Genomic DNA, 16,490 nt, shown 5'->3' with positions numbered 1-16,490 from the left:
ACAGAGACCCATGTCAAATTCACATTTTCAAAACACATTGATATTTTTAACAATGGAAATGTACTTAGTACAATTTCCCTGAAACACTATACTTGTAGCTGCAAATGACATGTGAAGATTAACAGTTCATGATGGTGTGCATTGTGTTATAATACTGAAGTAATTATGTGAAAGATAATTAAGTTGTAATGTCTCCATTTCTGATTTTGAGTTGTCTCTTTTTTCTTATCCAGCTAATTTATTGATTTTATCAAAAAACCAAGTCTTAGTTTTGTTGATTTTTTTCGATTGTCTATTCTTTATTTCCTTTGTTTCTGCAGTGATTTTTATCATTTCCTGTATTCTGCTAATTTGGGGCTTAGTTTGTTCTTTTTCTGGGTACTTTAGGAGTAGAGTTACATTAGGCATAGAAATACTTTAGGAGTAGAGTTATTTCCTGCCACAAATTTTCCTACCGGATTCTATATAGCTAGTTTTACACTCACTCAGGATACAGGAGCCTCTCAACTGGTCCCTGGTCTTCTCACAAATGGAATTGGTCCATGTATTGTTGGGTCAGTGTTTCCATGGGACAAAAGGGTTCACGGTTTCTTATTCTGCCATCTTGCTGATGTCACTGTCACCTACATTTTACTGGTGAAGAAACTAAGCTTCAGAACAGCCAATATACTTTACCAGTACTACACAGCTACAAATTGTCTGAGACTTAATAAAACACAAGGTTTCTCCCTGTTTTCCACTGAATCTCTTGTGGTGTTGAGCTGGGCACAACTATCTCATTCTTTTGCCTGCTCTATATGAGACTATAAGATGAAAGACCAATGTTAATTGTTCATCCTTTAGCCATATGAAAATAAATTTAATTGACTCAGGTAGAATTTGAGCCCACGATGTGTAATTATCTTAATATTCTAAGAAATAATAGTTCTTAAGTTTAGATCTTGAGAAATAAGGCCAATTCCTATTTACTATGAAGTTTTCTGTCATTCTCCTTAGATACACTCAAAACCAAGATTTAGCGAGGTCTTTTTATCCATGGAGCTATAATTACAACTTTAAAAAATCATATTTATTTAAATTTTAGCACTGGTATCTCCAGAAGTTTGGAGAAGAATGCTGCTCTGGCAAGTAAAAGGAATAATTTCCTTTCTAACTTCACGCCCTTAAATTTAAAATTACATATACATGCTTTTCACCATTTGCTTCATTAATTGCACATATTTTGTTCAATTTTACTTTTTGTCCAAATACTTTGCATCTTCTCTTGTGACTTCTTTGCATTCATCTCCAAGCGCACATGGTAATTAGTGCCTAGGATAGAATTTGGAATCAAGTCCATGCATTTAGGCACCTATCGGATAAACAAAATTGCCTCTTGGCTTGAAAACAGACCCTTTCTCATGGCTTAATGAACGTTTGTGAATTTTACAGATGCAAGTGTATCTGTTTAGTTTGATAAATGCTTTATTCCAATGAGGCACGTAGAAAAAATAGAAATTAACAAGGTCATGCATGTGTAAAATATGATGACCCTGATTAAATGTGACAGGCATCTTAAAGAATATATGTATGGATCATGGGTTATCCCTAATGATTTCCAGAATGCTGCAAATTTGTATGGAACTCCATTAATTTTAACAGAAGTAATGTGGTTACAAATATGAAATGGGAGATCTCCAAATGTATTATACAAGTCAAGGATTGTCTAAGTTGCCACAGCATTGAATATGTAATATGCTGTTTGTGCATATTAAAAGATAATAAGCAAACCTGCCATCATAGCCAAAAATAAACTGAAGAATAAGGTGTCATTATTTTTCCTTTGCTTACCATTATACTGTTTCACCCTTTACATGTGCATTAGTTTTTGAGGTTATTATCTTTTAAAAAAATATATAGAGCATGAGAGACACCTACTGGTTTTTGTAAACTATTGAATATTTTAAGCAGCTATTAAAATTCTGTTCAATTAACAACTTTTTGAAGTGCTTCGATTTGTTTTCATATGCCGTGCATTTAAAAATATTTTAATAGACTATTTTTTAGAGCTGTTTTAGGTTCACAACAAAATTGAGCAGAAAGTACAGAATTCCCACACACCTCCTGCACCCCTCACCCACTGCCTTCCCCATTATCTACATCCCTCACCAGAGTGGTACATTTGTTACAACTGATGAGCCCACATACACACATCATTATCACGCAAAGCCTACAGTTTGCATTAGAGTTCACTCTTGGTGATGTTCTGTGGGTTTTGACAGATTTATAATGGCATGTATCCATCATTATGCGTACAGAATTGTTTCACTGCCATAAAAATCCTCTGTGCTCTGCCCATTCATCCCTCCTTCCCCTGGCATCCACTGATCTTTTTACTGTATCCGTAGTTTTGCCTTTTCCAGAATATCATATAGTTGGAATCATACAGTATGTAACCTTTCAAGATTGACTGGCCATGCATTTTTTACATTAAAGATGGGATACAACACTTCACTTGATTAATGTATACCTAGCATGGTTTACATATAGCTCCCCCCTGAATCCCGACCACCACCATGAATTTGCAGTGTTTTAGTTATTGTTGTTGTGTTCACCTCCAGACTGATACAGGTGTTGGTGTAAGGTTTAGGGTTAATTTTTTTCTGCCAGATTACATCGAAATTGTCAACAATATGAGGAGTGGGGACAAAACTAGATGTTTCATATATTAGTAGTTTAAACAATTCTTAAGATGCAAACAAATTTATTAAAAAGCTACTTACACTTGTAGAATAAATCCTTAAAGTTGTGATTGTTTGAGTAATAATTTTCATTTCAGTCTACTTCAGCAGGATGAATAAAATAAAATTATCCAGCCTAAGTTATATTCCCTGTTCTTGGACTCTCTTTTCTCTGTACCCTTTTGCTCTTTGCTCTTCCTATATCTGAGATAAGGTGTCCATTTCCTTTCTCAATATTAATCTATGTTTTCTGTCTCATCCATTACCACCAAAATAGTTAATGGAATTCTGCTTTATGTTCATGTCAATCCACTGGTAGTAATTGTCTGAAGTGTTGTATTGAAAAGAACTCTGTATTGCTTAGAATAATAGCTGTTTAACAAGCTTCCAAATGTATCATGTCTCTAAAACAAGTAGAAGATTCTAATTAACCTACAGCTCCAAACATGAGTTTTACTTCTCATCATTTATTCATAACTCATGCTAATTCAGTCTACTGGATCTGCCATATTAACGTTAGACTTTCAAAAAAACTCAAGCCACCAAACGGGAAAGAACACGGAGAATAGCACATAGGAGATTTTTGTGGGCCAGTTCTGGATGGTCGTATCATTTATTTTCTCAGTCCATCAGTACTAGACCTCAAGCCTACAGAATTCCAAAGGAGACTTGGAAAAGTAGTACTAAGGAAAAATAGAAATTTTGGTTGCCGGTTAGCTGCTCACTGACACATTAAATCTGAGCTTTGCAGGAAACTGTTGTGTTATATTAGAAGAGAGGACCATATGGACTGGGTTGCCTGGACAATCTGGGTTCATGCCTTATTGTAATAATTAATAGTCCCACTTCACTCTCAAAAATCTCCTTGTATATATAATAAATGATGCAGTCATTTTATGTATTGTATATACTCTCCATGGGGAATGTCTTTCCAAAGCTTTCCCTGAGGCTTTAAATATTCAATGCTACTCCGTCTTAAGACATATATTTTAGACATTTGCCTCCACCACTCCTTCCTTCTTGACTACCACGTTTCGGTAGACTTTCGTCTTGTTATAAATACAATATTTATATAATTCTGTCACCCCATCAGACTATCATCCAGACTTTCTTTGTTTTATTGCCAGATTTTTCATATATGTAGATGGTAAACACAGCTTCTTACTTCTTTGTAATTACTTTATCTTTAACTTCTTTGTAAATAGAATCTGTGGCCATCACTGAACAAAAGAACGCTTTAAATGAACACCAATGATTTCCAAAGACCAAGGTGAATATCTTTTAGAGGTTTTCTTCTTCGTCAATCCGCACAGCACTTGGCATTATCAATTCTTCCCTCTACTTTGAAATCTCCTCCTTCTTCCTATAATTGTAAACTGTTTTGGCCCTATACCTACTTTTCTGCCTCCTTTTCTCTTTCCTTTTTAAATTCTGCTATTACTATATTTTTTAATGAGCATTTCCTCAAGGTTAGCCATGTCTCTTCTTTAGTTAGGAATATTTTGTTGTTACTTTTGTTCTGAGAAGTGGAATTTGTTGTTCTTCCGAGGAGCTGTTGTAAAAGCGATTTCATAAATCCTTTGGTGTTTTGATGTTATATAGAGATTCTATAATCCGACAACCCCTTGTGCGTAGGTCTTAGACTTTTCTCTCTTAAAAACACTGGCAGCAGTGGGCAAGTGCCAGGTGTTCATACAATCAGAGGTCAATATGAAGCAAATCAGTAGACTTCCAAGGAAGGATGAAAATAAGACACAAAAAAGCAACATCAACAGCAATAACAAGAAAAGTCTTAATAAATGAGATGCCAAGACATTAAAATGAGTGTGATTAATATAACAAGAGAAATAAGGTGATATTATTCTAGAAACAAGAACAATCACATTTTTGAAAAGGGCTGACCAGGAATTTAAGTGTTGATTATTTAACCATCACTCATTTGTGCTATTTTACCTGCTGATAGTAAAATGTACTTGTTCAGCTATTTCCGCATGTGACTAAGCAGAAGACAAACTCACTCCTTTTTCTAGTATGAGCCTGTCATTCATCTATGCTGATTATTTCATTCTAATTTCTAGTAAACTGGCTTAATTCTTTGCAATCCGGTTTAGTGGGAGGCTTTATAGTTTATACCCCAGGGATATTGGGGTGACTTTTTCGTTCACGTCTGTTTTGTCTTACTGATTTGTTTTCCTTTCTCATTCCTCCTGAACTTGAAAGTGTTTAGTTTCAAACTCGACTGGCTGCCATTTTAAAACCTTGAGGGAAAACAGGCTGAAAATCATGCAAACGTCTAAGAGAAGAGTAAAACAAAACAAAACAAAGAAGCAGAAAAGCAAAACAAACAATGCGACGAAGGGGAAGTTGGAGGCAAAACTGAGCCAATTTCTATTTCTCAAAGCTGAAAGTACCCTAACCGGTACAGAAATGGAAACAATGCTTGTTATGATAAATCCTAGCTGTGATGGATATAAATGAAAAGTAAACCATTGAAGCAGGAGATGGAGCAAAGCAGTGCTCCCAGAACATAGCATGAATATGTAAAGATTTGTAAAGGTTTACCTATGTAATATTTAAATTGCAAAAATGTAAGTTTTTATATAATATTTTGTTATGTTACAGAGAATTGGGGAAAGGGAAAGTTTTTGTAACTATGTTGCCATCATGTGTAGAATAACCCTTGGTCTTTTTGTACTAAACCATATTATGTAAGCAAACAATGTTTCCGAAATATTTTACCATAAACATAGAAGATCCAAAGTACATAAAGACACAGTTTGTGGGGAAAAAATTAATTTCCTTTTAAGGGCCTTGATCTTTTCATTCTGTGCCTCCTACTGAGTTGGCTTTGTCCATTTTATTTTCTGCAAAAAATAGAATTCTTTGAGATTTGAATTTAATTACCATAGATTTGAGTAAATATTTAATCTCATCTTTGGAATTATATAACATATTTCATTCTTAACAATGTATACTTGAATAGTTGTGTTTTCTATTTTGCTTTTTTTCAAAAAAACAGATTTTTTTCAGATCTTTATACAGAATAAGATGTTTGAAAAATTCTGTTTTCTAATTTATGTTTCTATTATGATTTTCAATTTTTCCATCAGACGTTTTTTAGATTTGTTTCACTAATTTTCTTTCTGTCTTCACTTAAAGATCAATTTCCTTTATTTTTATTTCTCTCTCTGTATATGATATGTAACGATATATGTATAATATATGTAATAAGCATATATATGCTTAATAACAATTTAGTTATTGAATCTGCATAGAGTTGTTTTATAATTTCATACTTGCCTTTTTTCTTTATCATATATGCCAATAAAATTATTCTATACAAAGATCAAGAAATATGTTGGTAGTCTCATTCAAAACTATTTTAAAAATATATATTTGGTTACTTGGAAATAAATATTTCACATTAATTTCTATGTTTTGCTTTTCATTAAATGTAAAACTTACTAGGTTTTTGTGTTCATGTTTAAACCAAGCCAAATAAAAGTATATCTTTGGGGGGCTTTTGCTAATTGGTAGTATCATCTTCACTTGTGCAGTGCAATTTATATTAGTTTAGATTCTATCTGCAGCTTTTGAATGTAGAGTAGAAATGTGTGATAGGTGCTACTTGCACACGTGCGCACACATACACACACACGCACATACATGCACTCACATACCATCATACTCTCACAGTCTCACAGATCTGTTAATGGACTAATTGAATAATTGGTTGAATAAATTAATAAAGAAAATATTGCATCATTAATAATTAAAATCAATTTGTGTATTATACTTATTGCAGTCTAAATATATAGCAATTACTTGATCAATAATATGCTGATTTTGATATTATGCAATTCAAACTTTTTCCTGATTTCCTGAAAGTACTTTCTGTATGAAAAGCTCCAAATGATGCTTTTCTTATAAAATTTATTCCATTAGTCTATCATATATTCTGCAAAACATTATTTGCATACATCTGTTTATTTGGGAGACCAAGAGCAAAATCGTATTTCTCTCTGACTCAGTCATATGGCTGATATTTAATTAAAAACAAAAACTGATTATAAACTAATGATTCAGAACATCCCCCTAGGGGATCAGAGAGGAAAAGCTGACATAATGTGACAGATGCTTCCTTTGAACCACTGGTCACAGGAAACACATTCTAAATATGAAAAGTCAATTTATTCTCAGAAAACATATTACTGGTGTAGTAAAAACAAAATTAAACAAATAATCTTTGAAGGAGGGCAACATCAGGGTTATGAATAGTAAATCACTGATATTTGAACTGGAAAAAATAAATGAATAGTATGCTTCATCAATTGTTCATTTCTCTTTGACAGTGGCTTACAACAGGAGAAAATCAGAAGTCTTTGCAACGGAGGCTGATGCATTTTTAGAAGCCAGAAGGTAAGCAGAAGCCTCAGTCAGTGGATGTTCTTAATGCTTTCTGTCCATGCAACGTATTTCAATTAAGTCCAGGTACTTGTGATGTAGTAAGATAATTTAAAAGAAAAACTGCCATTTATATTTCATGTCAAAATTTTTCTGTATGTAATCATTCACATTGAATTTATATATGTCAGAAATGCAAAAATGGGGGAAAATAGAGAAGATAAATTTTTTTTTTATCAACAAATGATAGAATGTTGGACTTTAGGACAAATTAAGTGTTATTAATAGTTGCATAGACAAGACATATCTGTGCACAGAACCAAAAGATATTAAAATCTATTCTAAAATTTGACATGCAAAAAAAGCAAATTACTAAGGAAGGAGAAGCTGATGGAGAACAATGGAGATAAAACAAATTATATGATCTATATGAATGAGTCTTGAGTGTATTTGTGCTTTCTTGATCAATAGGATAAGAATAAATTTCTACAGGATATAATTTGTAGATGTGTCAAAAGCCACTGTTGTTAGACCCTAATCTAACCTGTTTTCAAGTCCTTTTTTCTTGCCTTCCAGCAAGAGATACCCAAGTACCAAGATTTTGGCTGACATAAGTTCTGATATACTTTTCCTGGAATGTATTTTAACCTTCCTGATATAGTCACATCCCTTTCTTTTCTTCTTTCTTTCTACTGGAATACAGATACTGCAGCAGAGATATAGGATTCATATCGAGGCTACGTAATAATAAAATTGAGAACAGGAAAAGAGAATCATATAGATACAGGCCTGGTATAGTTCATCCACTGAACTGACAGTCTTAACAATGCTTGTCCTCATCTTCCAGAATCTCATCCTTTAACATTAGCTTATTCCATTATCTTCAGACTAAACCATACAAGATAACCAGAACGAGGTTTTGTTTTTTCTTTTGGCTCAGTTTCACTAGTTATAAGTAGATAATATAATTGTAGAATTGTTCAAGGAACAGTTGATAACGCAAGGGCAAATGATAGTGTAAGGAAATATTGAAGCTAAATAATGTAAGGAGAAATTTGCTAAGCAATATTAGGGGGCAAGATCTCTGGGAGCAGACAGCCAGGCTTGGATTCAACGCAGCCAAAAATAGCCCCTTATCCGGGAAGTACACTGCTGAATTCTCACCTCTGCCACTACTCAGCACCAATTTAACAACTTATAAAGTATGGCAGCCTGGGGCACTGATGACTCCTGCACCCAGAGGCCAGGAACTTTGTCTCTACAGCTCTTGATTTGATGAACATTTCCAGTGCCTGGAATAGGCGGAAGATAAATTCCTCAAATCAAATTCTTTTTTATGTTCATTTTTTGTATCGACAGCTCACCTGGATGTATCAAATAAGTGAAACTTATGTCACCCATTAGTACCTTAGCAGAAATGATAACTAAGAGAGTAAATTTTCTAGTTTCCACCTTGTAAATCAGGACTTATAAGAGAAGTCATCCTCTAAAGATTACAATAGTATTCGAAAGATTCTTGGGAGTCAGAAAACAACAAATTACTACTTTCATGGCAGAGAAATTCTAATTCTCCCTTTTCTACTTTATAAAATATTTGTTCAAAGTTCCATGGAAATATTTATTATGAATATGGATATTAAAATTATCTTAGAGAAGTTTCTTTATACATTTAAGCATATGTGGATATGTGTATGTGTATATCAGTATATGTGTGTATATATATATAAAATAGATATATAACATATATTCGCCTAAACTAACTAGCTTTGCTGAAAAAAAAAGAATGACATTGACATAATAACCTACAAATTAATATTGACAGAAGTTTTGCTAAGAGAAAAATATATTCTGTAATACAAGTGAAAATGCTTTGTTTAGACTGGAGGCCCAGACTACAGATAAAAAAGCACCCCCTTCCCCAGAAAGATGTGGTGCCTGATAATAGTGTGAAAGCTAAGAGTTACGGACTCAAATTCTGGTTATCAGTTTTATTTCAGATGACATCCAAGTAAGTAATTAAAAATATCACATAGTTAAAGATTTCATTTAAATTTTATTTTAACATTCCAGGAGAAGAACATGCTTGCTTATGAGCCCCAGAGGGCTACTGAATACTGCCATATTATCAGTTGAGATCTCTATCTTAAGGGGAACAAATAACAAGGGCAAATGATCAAATCATTTTCCCCTTTTCATTTCCCTTTAACAGTATTATTCTCTGTGAATATAGAAGTTGGTTCTGTGTTTGTGTCACTATAGTCCTTAAGTTGTCCTTGGGGGAAAACTGGGTAGTACAAGTTATTATAAATTTAACTGTAAAATTGTGTTCAAACCCAACATAAGCACATGCATACTGTTGTGTATGTTTCTTGTTGTGTTCCATAGTGAATACTTCCCATTCATGTGTCTTATAGACCTCAGACTTTGTTTTTTGACTTCTTTAATCTGCTGTTATACCTATATGGCATTTTTATTTTATTTTAAATACTATTCTTTTTAGTTACAGAATTTTCATTTAGTACTTTTTGTGGTTTTTATTTATATTTATGCCAAGGTAGACTATCTATTTACAGATTGTGCCCACTTTTTTCCTTTAAATCTATCTATCTGGCTGTTTTAAACTCCATTCTTGCCAATTTTAATATCTGCGTTGTCTTGATGCCTGATTCTATGGCAACATTTTTTTTTAAGGGTCAGTTTTCCTACTTATTTGCTTCTGCAGGACGTTGTGGATCATAGTTTGTAGGAGTCCAAGTTATGTTTTCTTCTTTTAAAAGGAGCAAAGTTTTGTTCTGGCAGGCAGGTACGTTACTAGTGGATCCATTTTATCCTGCCAGGTTTAGTATTATTTTCTCGTAGAGAATGTCATTTCACTTTTGTCCTCAATATTGGGGTGTGGCTTTTAGGTCTACGTCTTTTCTCATTTTTTATGGCTTTTCTGGGTCCCAATTGAATAACCAAGGTTTTCAGGAGGTTCCCTCCATTGCAGGTAGATCTGAATTCCCAGGTCTCTTAGTCCTAGGTGAATTCGTAGTATTTAGGTCTATCTCACAGGCTCAGACTACAGTGAATGACCATGCAGACTGCTGGTACCCCCCACTCTGTGCAACTCCCTGCTCGCTAATGCTCTGCCTGCAAATTCAGCCACTTCAGGAAATGAAAATTCTGATCTGCTTTCATGGTCAGAAGTAGATGTCTTTTTGCCATAAATATGGTTCCTTAATCTTAATTCCACCGCCTAACGTTTCAGGGTAAAATGATAGTCTGGTTGAAAATCTTTAGGTTATGTGGAGTATCAGTGTTCATTGGTAGGAGTTTTCTGACCCAAGAATCTCTTGTGTCTTGGGACCCATTGTTACTGAACAATCAGAACAAAACCAAATGAAACGTTATCTTAGTCTGGCTTTTATTTTTTCTTTTATGTCATCCAACCTAAGCTAGTCCCAGTGTAAAACAACAAAGCTGTCCACAATAACAATGGTAGAATAATGTTTTATTTAAATTTTATAGTGTTAAAAATACGTATCTAGAGTCATATTCCTTTTTATGATCTCCTAAGACCATAAGAACTGGGTTGTCTACTTCATATCTTTTATCACTATATCCTCCCACTTACTCACTAGATTGTGACTCTGTCGTCTGTTGCTCAAAGCAGCACTCTAAGTGTATTTGTACGTGGTAGGAATAACCCATGTGCATGGTAAATTTCCTCTGTGACCTATTCTCCCTTATCTTACTGTGGTTACTGCTTGAGGCGCTGACCTGAGTGCAGTGTCACCTCCAGAGAGAGGCTTCTGTGAGCCTTAGTCCACATCAGCCCATCCCATCATTCGCCATCTTGGTAACCTATCTAATTCCCTGAATTGCACATTTTTCTGTGTGATATTTTACTGCGTAGACTTTAATTAATTTATTTAGTGTTGTCTCTTTCCAATAATGATGATGATGATGACTCTCTTGAATGCCTACCCTGTGCCAGGCATTTTTTAAAATTACTTCACAAACAAAAACTAAGGCAAACCTCCCAGCTCCCTTCTAAAGCTGGTACTAATCTTTTCCATGTTTCAGAGGAAAACCTGAGGCATACTGAAGTTATATAATAAGCTCCAGTTCTCTCTGCCATTAATAGGTGAGGTTGGGGTTTAACCTGGCAAGTCTAGCTTCAGAGCTCATGTTCTACCACTGTGCTAGTCAGTGTCTCAAGTGAAAATAGCTCACACGTACAGAAAACCCACTGTGTGCCAGATGGTCTTCATGGGCTTCTTACATCTTGAGTAGTTTAGTCCCACAACAACCCTGTGAGGGAGTCATGTCACTCCCAGCATTACTGCTGGAGAAACTGAGGCACGGAGAGTTTAAATCATTTGCCCAAGTCAAAAGACCAGTGAGAAGCCGAGCCTAATTCGGACCTAGGAGATCTGAACCTTGACTTTATTCTTTTTACCAGCGTGCCCTGTCACCTCTACGAGGAGGAGTCATGTTCATGCTTTAAGAGTAAACTTAAAAATTATATGAAGGAATTATATCTATATAATTCCTAAACACAAATATTTTTTGGTATATGTAACTTAAAATTCATAAATAAAATTTAATAATGGAAAGAACTTTTGATTCTTTACTAAATCCATTGTATTGATATAATATGTCTTGCTAGGTTTTACAGTTTTATCATCACTTTAATGTAAATTATTTTAAAAATCCCTGTGTTTCTCATATCTTCAATAGCATGGAAAATTAAACCTGTATCTTTAAATTATTAATATTATTTCTTTGCAGTTGTGTGGACACATGGCTATTTTGCTTTAAATTTTAATATTCTGATATTGTGCTAACATTTTGGTTCTATAATTAGATTGATGTTGATTTATTATGATGATTTTTCCTTTATAATTTGAACAAAATGCCATGTTTAAAACGTTTTGTAACAGTCAGATTTTTCTGTACTGTGGTACATTTTCTCCTTTTCTAAAGCTATTGCATGAACTAAAATAAAAATATTTATAACAATAACCCGAAATTATTTACTAATTAGTTAAGAGAATTTTTTGACAATTCCTTAACATTTACATCCTTATTTGATATTTATAACATTCTTTAAAATTAGTTATTGTTCCTTTTAGAGCAAAATATTGAGTCTCAAAGAGTTTAAGTAACTTGCTAAATTTCACATCATGAATAGGGAGGAAAACTAGAATTCATAAACATAGTTTCCACAGTTTGTATAAATTTATCTTAGTTGGTGAGCTTTATCAGATTCAGGTCAGGGAGTTGTTTCTGTATGTTCAGAACTAAAGAGCCAACAGAAATTAACTCTAGAAAATATTAAAGCATATATTGTGAATCTTATATATGTATATTTTTTACTTTCCCCTTCAGTGTCAGATATCACTCCAGTTTTCCTCCCATAGTAACTTTTACAGTTAGAACAAACAGTTCAAAATCTATTACTCATCTAATTCAGTTTAGACAGTGAGTTCTTTGAGGACAGAGATGTTACCATTTTTCTTCTGTGTACTCATTAATTAGGAAAATCAAACCAAGCTGACTGATTTTATGTATGATGCAAATAATATTAATGTGAACTGTGATTATTAATTCATATCACTATTATGTCTCTCTAAATTCTGGGCTTTTAATGTAAATCTTAAAAAGAGCATATCAAACACCTCTACCTTATGTCCACAATAACATGAAAACTCTTTATATATTTATGCAACACTTGTTTGTACTAAGGATAAGGTTTTTGTTTGTTTGTTTGTTTTTGGGTTTTTTTATTGCCAGCTATCCCAAACCTCTTGTGGAAACAAGTGAGAGCATCAACTATTAATTAATAAATAAATATTTTAAATGTTGCGCATTGCAAAATGAATGATGACAGAAAAATCTATCTGGTATTTAAGCCTAAAATTTTATAATAAAATAAGAAAAATTTATATAAAATACTTTTCAGACACTTTAGTACATATGCTATTCACTTTTTATTTTAATACTGTATATTTTTAAGTAAAGGAAAAGCAAATGTATATTATCAGAATTAAAATGAAAAAAATCATTTATTTCCAGTGTCGAAATGAGATTGGTTTTGGAGATAGAACAAATTTACTACTGTTGTAGGTGTTAGGTTCCAACTACAGCATTCCTTCATTTCTTTACACATTCATTCAACACACATGCATATGGCAGGCAGGTATTATGTTAAGTGATATGACTAATTGGGAAACAGAGAAAACCATTTTAGTAAGTTGAAATTTGCAGCATTACTGTTATTTTGACTCAGTTCGTAATTATGGAAGGGTAAGAACTTTGAGAAATCATATATACTTTCAACATATATCTTAGGACTTTTTTATATTTGATGTTTACAATAACTTATAATGTATACTATGCTGTCCTTTCCTTTCTGAATAATATCTGTATAATTATTCTTCTCAATTCACTTTAGGGTGAGAAGATGGAATTAAAAATCTTTCTTTATTCTTGTCCTATTCTTGGGCTTCTACAAACCTGTTACTTATTCATCAGTCTATTTGAAAATAATATTATACTGCTTCCTATGTAGTTTAAGCTTCTTGCAACACTATATCTCCAATCCCTTTTGCATGTCCTCATGTTATTTTTGTCATGCATTTTGCCTTTGCATATACTATGCGCACAAAATAAATAGTTATTTTCTCCTTGGACAGTCAGTTACCTTTTAAAGCTATTAAAAATATAATTTATAATTTAGGGCTGGCCTGGTCTCATGTCCTGCTTTGGTGGCCTGGGATTTGCTGGTTTGGTTCCCAGGTGCGGACCTACGCACCACTTGTCAAGCCATGCTGTGGCAGGCGTCCCACATATAAAGTACAGGAAGATGGCATGGATGTTAGCTCAGGGTCAGTCCTCAGCAAAAAGAGGAGGATTGGCAGCAGGTGTTAGCTCAGGGCTAAGCTTCTTCTTCAAAAAAATATATATATATAATTTTAAGAAAAAAAATTATTTTACCTTCACTTAATTGATTCCCAGCACTCTCTATTTCTTTGTGTTAATCCAGGTATTCTAGCAATGAATGCTTTTATTTTGTTAATGTGAAAGTCTTTATTTCTCAATATCTCCATAGTATGTATGGTCTCCATTTGTATCTGTGTACTCAAAGAGAAGGAAATTGCATATTTTCTTCGAGTGAAAGGAAAATTGGAAGTCTTTAATATATGGCAAATCTCTGATTTTGATTCTATCTGTCTGAAGCTGGGGTTGACAGTAGGTGGAGTCTTAAAGTCTAGTCTAGGTATGAAAGTAGACAATTTGTATTTGTTTGAGATAACAGGTAAATAAAGAAGTAAATGAAATTTTTTTCAAAAATGAGATAAAGAAGGAATATTCAAACAAGGTCCAAAAATTGTGATTGAGTGTAGAAGCAAAGTTTGGAGTGAATTCCAAAGAAAATTGCTTAATGATAACATAATAGTAACACACAACAAAATCATGTTATAGGTATTATAGTAAACATATTCTGAGCATTTACTATTGAGCCTGCTTAAATATTCTTAGAACAATGGAAACACATGATGAGATTTTTGCCTTGCATTATAATGGCTGCATAAGTTCAACAGTTAAAAAGGTGGGCATGATGCATATTATCTCAGGATTTAACAGAGCTTGATGCTGTATCTAAATCACATAGAACTTGGACCATGTAAATGGAACAAAAACATAAAAAGAAGATGCTGGAGGGCCAGGAATTCCTGTAATAATCATCAGCATATAGAGAAACATCAACATATGGTTATTTTAAATAATTAGATAAAATAAAAGAATCAAATATTGGGTCATGGTTAGATGTAGGATGAAGAACACATAAATTTGGAATACAAATTCATGTTTACGAAATGAATATGCATAATACTAATGCTATTGAGACCTGGAAGAAATGAGAAATATTAAGAAGTCACCATTTATTGAGTTTGCAGTATAAGTCTGTCACCTGGCATTGTACTTAACATATATCATCTCTAATTTTCAGAAAACCCTCTATAGTGGCTACAGGAAGGGATCAGAGCAGAATAGTGTACATCAGAAAACCAGGAAAGTACAAATGTATAGATATCGTGAATTTGTTTTTGTTTCTGTTTTCAATGAGAAGTCCTGAGTATATTTAGGTTCCTAGATTTACTACCATTAAAGGGATTTTAAAAATATAATTCTATGGAGTTCAGATAAAGCCCTAAGAATCCATGAAACTGTCTGACCTGGCACATAACAACCCTAATAATAATATTACTAATAATAATATTTCATATTTATTGACAGCTTACTGTTTTTCAAGTAGTAGTCTACTCTTTATATGTCATTATTTCATTTAATTCTCATCAAAACCCTGAGACCTAAAACACCTCTGTACCATTATATAATCTCTAGCTTGAAACAGAGGACAGAAGAATTTGTGGGAGAGAAGAGAACACCATAAGACTTAAGCTGGCTTATTCCCTAGAGATAACTTATATAATTTAAACAACAGCAAAAGATAAAAGGAAGGAATTTCTTCAGTTTTACATCGTGCTTTATGGCATGACAATCTTTGCAGACTTGCTGTTTTGTCATATGTTTACTGAAATCAAAGGAGGCTCACTAATTGGAATAACATACCAAATACATGCCAAAATAACATTAGTAAAAGTTATACTTGGATGGCATTACTGCCCATAATGTTAGAGATTAAAAGGAAGAAAAGTCACCTTATGAGAAGTAGAACATGTGACCAGGTCATGAGCAGGAAAACAGACCAAAAGTGAGTTGTCTTACAAACCTACGTTTGGAACAAGTACAAATTTTTAGTTTCTGATTGGATATTTGAAATAATTTGATTATTTTTAACGTAATTGTAACCAGCTTATTGAAAAAGCTGGGCTTGGTAGTGTAAGCAGAAAACCAGCGTTATTATTCCCTCACTCCTCCTTTAGATTTGTTCTTTAATGAATTCTTTCCTGTCTGTTGTATGAAATCTTGATTAGATAATCTTCTTCCTTTATTTTTTATTCTTTCAGGTAATACGAAATAATTATATCTGAGCAAAATATCAGGTCTATCAAAATCTCAGTGTTTTCCATTAAGATTCTCCATTCTAATAGTTTAGGAGAGCTTCATGTTTGAAAATCTTCAGTGACAGAGGGGTTAAGGGGAAGCCACTTATCTTACTTTCTATCCTATGTTGTATAGGCCACTTTTTTCTCCATATAGAGTACCGCTTTGAGCTTTACCAGACTCAAGGAAAGGGAGGAGAGATAAGAGATAAGAAAGATCTTATTTTATTTAAGTTTAACCCAATTAAACTCTGGATTTGATTACCTTTAATGTGGAGGATGCTCACTTTGGGCTCTTTCTCTTCAT

General features: G+C 33.4%; 1 long non-coding RNA gene across 1 annotated transcript in view; it reads left to right on the top strand.

Annotated features, from left to right (window-relative positions):
* LOC139085104 (uncharacterized) overlaps positions 1 to 16,490 on the top strand; it is a 103,561-nt gene that overhangs the window by 55,466 nt on the left and 31,605 nt on the right. The window contains exon 2 of the long non-coding RNA XR_011543150.1: positions 7,073 to 7,139. This is a non-coding gene — a long non-coding RNA (uncharacterized lncRNA). The remainder of the gene's footprint in view (positions 1 to 7,072; positions 7,140 to 16,490) is intronic.

This window comes from Equus przewalskii, chromosome 8 (genome assembly GCF_037783145.1).
Source record: "Equus przewalskii isolate Varuska chromosome 8, EquPr2, whole genome shotgun sequence".
Lineage (NCBI taxonomy): Eukaryota > Metazoa > Chordata > Mammalia > Perissodactyla > Equidae > Equus > Equus przewalskii.
Note: the sequence above shows the minus strand (reverse complement) of the source record. Positions and strands in the feature narration are given on the sequence as shown.